The sequence below is a fragment of the Taudactylus pleione genome, unplaced genomic scaffold, assembly GCF_031769625.1.
Source record: "Taudactylus pleione unplaced genomic scaffold, aTauple2 ptg001598l, whole genome shotgun sequence".
Lineage (NCBI taxonomy): Eukaryota > Metazoa > Chordata > Amphibia > Anura > Myobatrachidae > Taudactylus > Taudactylus pleione.
The window spans coordinates 65,070-72,325 of NW_028285995.1; positions in this window are offsets into that span (position 1 = coordinate 65,070).

Sequence of the window (7,256 nt, forward strand, 5' to 3'; positions counted from 1 at the left end):
CATGCACAGGTGTGTTAATCTTTTTGATGGCAGGTGACAGTACAGTTTAATGCGTACAGAACCTGCTAGAAATTAGAGATGTGCACGCACCCCTCTGTTTTGGTTTTGGCAAAACCACATTCAAATGTTATGGCTTTGGTTTTGGCAAAACCACCATCAAGTGTTTTGGTTCGGTTTTGGCTTTGGAATTTTTTTTAAAATGGTATAAAAACAGTTGAAATCATGTAACTTGGACCTGCTTTTGTGCCTATAGTATTATTAACATCAGTAACATTAATTTCCAGTCACTTGCAGTCATTTTTTGACTAATTTTGCCACCTGAAATCACAAAGGAGGGACTTAAATGCAATCAAACACATGCAAGTTCCGGATCGTAGATCTGAGATCCAACTTCCGGGAACAATTGAGCCGGGACTCGGTTTCGACTCGGAACCCCAATGTTCAGGAGTGTTCAGTTTTCAGCAAAACCGAACCGCTCATCTCTACTAGAAATACGTATTGTACAGAACTTACACCCAGCCCCTGAATCGTATCATATAACCAATAACTATTGTACATTGCACAAGGAGGTTTCTCAAACATATTTTTAAAATTTAGAGTGAAATTAAAATACTTTAGATGTCACACTCACAGTTATTATATTGCATGTGTTTATATTATTAGTTCAGTGTATGTAGACATGTCCTATGATGGATCCTATTGTTCCTAATGTCACCACACTCTCTCTCGTCTTATGTTGCGCTCAGGTACGTGGCATTAGCAGAGCAGTTTCTGGACACTTATTTATTAATTTGATGGGGTCAATTCAATTACCAGCAGTGAATTACTTGCTGCCGCAAGTATGTGGTGGTATATGTCGCACGTACGGTATCTCCTGTGTGGGCCCAGGGAGTGAGAGGTGTGGGTTTTGGTGCCAGCAAAGGCGTTACAAGGGCAACGCGCGCCCTTTGCGGGTAATTGAATCAGCCCCAGTTTGTCCAACAAATTGAGGTCCATGTTATGACCACTAATTACCAACAGCACTCAAGGAATATAAATCTCATTCTCCAAATAATATCACACCAAAATGCTACCATATCAGATAGAGAATCTATTGCATCTATTGTGTATTAAAACCTTTTCCAGGAAACGTGCTACAAAATAACTTTTTATAAACATTTGACATGTAAATCTATTTTATATTGTTACTGAGTGACATATGCATGAATGGGATCTATTATCTATAGGGTTAAAGCAGAATTTAAACATTGCAGATTCCATGTGACTTTCTTCAAATAAGTATACCAATACTAGCTATGGTGGGAAGGGATGTGTGAGTGCACCACATATTATAGTATTTGAACTGTGATTTGTAGGAGATTTAGCAGATGCAAACAATACCATTAGAATTGGAGCAATTACTTGTAAGCAGAAGATAAAGTGCCAATCACAATGGAACCGCGACATCACATGACCTGAAATGTATGAAAGTAGCCAGTTTTACTTTAATCCATTTAGTTGTATGAGATGAAAACTCAGGGATGTAGTTATTATCCTGGTTGTCGTAATGTCGGCGCTCAGAATGCCGACATCCTGACCACCGGCATTTTGACAGTAAGTTTTAGGGTTGTGGAGAGGGTTAGGGTTAGGCACTAGGAGGGAAGGGTTAGGGTTAGGCTGCGGTTGGGAGAGAGTTAGGTTTAGGCTACGGGGGGAGCATTAGGTTTAGGCTGTGGGGAGAGAGGGTTAGGTGTAGGGTAATATACTTACCTCCATCTGATGGGATTGTGACCCAGTCGGGATTCTAACCACCGAGATCCTGAGCGCTGGTGTCCGTACCCATCCCAAAACTCAGTATGGCTCATTTACTAACATGGCATCTTGCAGCAATATTACTTCATGCAATTTTACAATTATTTGACTTTTAAACATCTTGTTTCACTGAAATATTTATCAGTTATTTATAAAGCCCACTTCTATTATGCAGCTATATTGCAGACATTCACATCAGTCCCTGCAGTGTTAGTCAGAACAGAGCTGGTGATGGTGCAGTCTGCACGGCACCAACGCGTTTCACCAATAGTAGACTTGGAGCCACATTGGAGCCACACAGACCGCACCATCAACGGCTTTGTTCTGACTAACAGACTGAGATGCTGCCTGCTGAAGAGGGTTCTGCCCGTAGACTAGTTGTGCTTGACAGACTTCGATTGTACACATCGCGTGTACATCATTTAAAGCACCTTGAAGACCTGCAGTAACACAGCAAAGAAGTGCGGGATCACAGGAGGCATCAGTCAGGGAAAGATACAGAAACACAGGAAGTAAACATTCCAAAAAATAATAATGATTTTTATTAATAATAATAATAATAATAATAATAATAATAATGATGATAATAAATAATAATGATTTTTATTAATAATAATAATAATAATAATAATAATAATAGTAATAATGATAATGTTCATAAATAATAATAATAAATTGAAAATGAAAATATAGAATTTTTTAATTTATCCACAATAAAAATAGCTCCCGGGAGTACATATAATATATTATAATAAAATTTAAACAGTACACATCGTATTGCAGATGAGAAATAAGAACAATCAAATCTTTCACAGCTGTAATAGTATCACTGTTTGAGTAATGGTTACAATGATACTATGTAGGAGAGCTTGAGGTGAACAAAGTAGCAAATAGCTTAATGGCAGTCCAGAAACATAGATCTAAAATGTCAGCTTTTCTAATTGTTCCATAATCAGTAGCAGAAAGAAAGAAGTGATAATACCACTGTATAGGTCATTGGTACGTCCTCATCTCCAATATTGTGTTCAGTTCTGGAGGCCATATCTCCAGAAGGATATTAATACATTAGAGACTGTACAAAGAAGGGCAACTAAAATGGTGCAAGGTCTACACCACAAAACGTACCAGGAAAGACTAAAAGATCTTATTATGTATAGTTTGGAGCAGAGAAGGGAAAAGGGGGACATGATAGAAACGTTCAAATATATAAAGGGTTTTAACAAGGTAAAGGAAGGAGACATTCTTCAAAGAAACAGAAGTATTAGAACAAGAGGACGTGTTCTGACACTGGAGGGTGGTAGGTTCAGGGGAAATATGAGGAAAAATTACTTTACAGAAAGGGTAGTGGACAAGTGGAATAGCCTCCCATCAGAGGTGGTAGAGGCTAAGACAGTAGAGCAATTTAAACATGCATGGGATAGACATAAGGATATCCCTCAGAGGAAGTAAGGATCAATAAGGGTCGAGGTAATAATATGTTTTAAAATGGGGCAGACTAGATGGGCCAAGTGGTTCTTATCTGCCGTCAAATTCTATGTTTCTATGTTCCATAGGTGCTGAATATATTAAGAGAAAACAATAATGCACGTGTTGTTATGTTCTGGTGAGTCTCTGGGCTTAAGTATGCTTGAGTTGGTTACTTAGATAGTATACTCACAAATGTGGAATGTGGATAACCAGTGTCCCCATAAATTTGCTGTCCTGAATTACTGGAATAAACTGTGTGGAACAGACGGTATGCTAGATCTTCTCCGGTGGCTCACGCTGCCAATGTGGTCATACTAGGAGAGTGGGAGGCAGCACCCAGCAATGCAGGTAATGTAGCGCTCCAGTAGTTGTCTGTGTTGGCGGGCAACAGCCCTGCTGAATTATTGCCGGCGGTGGATGGAAGCTCCAGCAGTGATCACACTATGAAGGGGAGTCTCACCCAGGGCCGGCCGATCATACAACGCCTGAAAGTTGGCGGCAGCAATTAGATGGATCAGACCAAAGTAGGCAGGACATCCAGAAGGGTAGTAGGTCCACGTTTGTAAATCCCAAGTGGAACCTCAATCCAAAAGGCAGTAGGGGACACATTAGCACAGTGCAGCAGGTACCAGCACCTGTAACTTCAACGCGTTTCTCCATATATCGCGGCTTTCTCAAGAAGCGCCTATGGAACAATTAGAAAAGCTGACATTTTAGATCTATGTTTCTGGATTACCATTAAGCTATTTGCTACTTTGTTCACCTCAAGCTCTCCTACATAGTATCATTATAACCATTACTCAAACAGTGATACTATTACAGCTGTGAAAGATTTGATTGTTCTTTTTTCTCATCTGCAATACGATGTGTACTGTTTAAATTTTATTATAGTATATGTACTCCCGGGAGCTATTTTTATTGTGGATAAATTTAAAAATTCTATATTTTCATTTTCAATTTATTATTATTATTTATTGTCATCATAACTATTATTATTAAAAATCATTATTATTTTTTGGAATGTTTATTTCCTGTATTTCTGAGCGCCACTAAGCACTACACATTTCTTTTGTTTAATTTTTCTTGTATGTGGAGATTGGCATTCTCCACGTGTTTTGTACTGGTGGCTGCTAGAGAAACTCGAATCAGCTATTACAGGTGCCTCATTTAGCGCCAGGTTTTTTGTTTTGTTATAAAGATACAGAAAGCACTGCCTGCACCCTTGCATCTTGAAGGAGGTAACATTTGAGTAATATTTGTTTTTATTGGCGCATTTTACAAGTTTCAAATGGGATGTAGTCAGCATGTTGACATGCCAGATGCTGACGTTCAAAATACCGACACCAGATTCCCGACATCGAGCTCCCGGCTCCAGTATCCCGGCCAGCATCCCGAATGTAAGTATCGGGGGTTAGAGAAGGATTCGGTTTAGAGTTAGGGGTTAGGCACTAGGGGGAGGGTTAGGCACTAAGGGAGGAGGGTTAAGTTTAGAGTGCGGAAAGTGGGAGGGTTAGGGTTAGGAGTAAGGGTTATTGTTAGGGAGCTTATCTTCTAGTGTTGAGATTCTGACCGCCGGGATCCAATACCCAACCCGTTTCAAACAGCGCTTAATTTTAATGTTACATTTATTAATCCTTTTTAAGAGATATTGACAGCTGCTCGGAGTTTCAAATGCCTCTATTACCGTAAAGTTTGGAGTTCACATTCCTTTTAATATGCATTACATATCACGGTTAACTGTTTTATCCTCAAATATTGGGCTTTTAAATTAAAATATCCTAAAATATGCTGCGCATACACTGCCAGAGAAAAGTCCTGTTAGACCGACAGACATTTTACCTGGCAGCCTGACACCCAGCACATATCACAGGCATACACTGTGAAATATCTCACAGTGTACTTGCCCCGTTATCTGTGCTTCTCCCCAGGGGAAGAGACATTTCCCCATTCTTTCACTGGGAAGGAACAGGGGGAAATGTCTATCAATCGGCCGCAGCTGGTTATACACTGCCCAATTTCGCTTTGAAAATATCGGATCGAATGGGCATGCTGGAGGATCTGGCATGCCTGACCATTCAATATTTTCAGATTGGTCGCCCGTATACACTATACAGTTATCTGCCCGATCCACCAATACTGGGCGGATCGGCCAGATAATTGTATAGTGTATGCCCAGCATTGATAGGCTTGCCTTATCAGCCTTTTAATTCGGGATACATGTGAATTACACAGTTTCTGTGGCTAATTAAAACCAGGTGAAATGAAGGTGCTAGATAAATGATAAGTATAATCTGATTGGTTGTTATGGCATATGATAAATGGTGCTCCAGCCAATCAGCTCCAACTGTCATGTTTCAAACAGATGATAGTTGGGAGCTGATTGGCTGGAGCACCATTATCATATGCAACAAGTTTTATCACTCATTGTGAATGATAAAACTAGTTGATAAATGAGTCCCTTGGACAACAAGGGGTAAATCTATTAAGAATCATGTTGGCATGATTTTGCAGTGAAGGGAGTATTTTGTCATTTTTACAAACACGGGAATTTACTAGAGAAAAAACACGTGTATTTTCTGTATTTTTAGAGGTGAAAATTACCGAATCTGACGTTAAAAAGCACCCGTAAATACAAATACAAATGAATACACCATCATCTGAACATGGCAGTAGTTTCCATAGACAGACGTACAACACGGGAATTTACCAAGAATCCTGATTATAATCACAGGTGTAATTTAAGCAAACACAGTTAAAAAATAGAGGTTTGAAATAGACCCTCTCCTGAGCAGCGTGTTTGGCAGAAACATACACAGATCAGTGTGATCTGTGCATGTTTCTGCCTGTAATTATTAAAAGAAAGGGTTAATTTAAAAAACTAATGACGTAGGGTTCCCTCCCAAAGCATAACCAGCCCCAGGTTTGGGAGCCAGTCCTGGTTCTAAAAATACAGGGGAAAAACCGTGTAGGTTTTCCCTGTATTTTATGAACCAGCTCTGGGCTCTAACTACCCGGGGTGTAATGACACAGCCAGGGAATCCTTTCTCTGGGTCACCCCGGCCAAAGCATTAACACCCCAAGCTAGTCAGTCCAGGTCGGGGATCTCATGGGAGGTGGGGAACCCCCCCAATAAAGGGATCCCCCCTCTCCTGAGTGCTCCAGTCTTAGGCTGAAGCCAAGGGCTCTTCCCTGCACCCAGGGCCGGTGGGTGCAGGGGTAATAGTGGGAATGTTTAATGTATACTATTGTTTTTTTACAGTGGGACTACAGGTGCCAGCGTGCCTGCCCTTTTGGCACTTGTGGAACTACAAGTGCCTACAGGCGGCTGGCACCCATACCCCCACTGTAAAAAAAATTCTCTGACAGTACTCACACACCGTACATAGTAAAGTTTTACTAAACACACTCGCACATACTTACCTTCTCCCAGGTGATCCCTTGTCCAGTAGAATTCCCAGGGATTTCCTAAAAAAAAAAAATTTCAATACTCGCCTATCTTGTGGCACAGGTTGGTCCTCTTCTCCAGTAGAATCCCATCCTTGGCAAAATAAGAACACGAATTGTCCAGACCGCGTGGTTTCCATCATGTACCAGGCCGCCAGTCAATCATAGGTCGCTCTAGAGTAAGAGGTCGCTGATTGGCTGTCAATCAACAGCCACCGGCCCAACAGACTCGGGCCCAATGTTTTACCAAAGGCAGGGACCAGCAGTTACAGAGAGGGAAGAGGTAGAAACAAAATATCCTGCCTTTAAATGTAGAGCTTTGCCTTTCTCACTATGAGGTCTATTTACTAAGCAGTGTTAGGAGACAGAGTGAAAAGTGATAAGAAAGTGATAAGGTACCAGCCAATCAGCTCCCAACTGTCATTTTTCAAACACAGCCTGTGAGATGGAAGTTAGGAGCTGATTGGCTGACACCTGATCACTTTTCACTCTGTCTCCTACCACTGCTTAGTAAATAGACCTCTATATCTTCTACAGGGCCTGATTCAGAGATG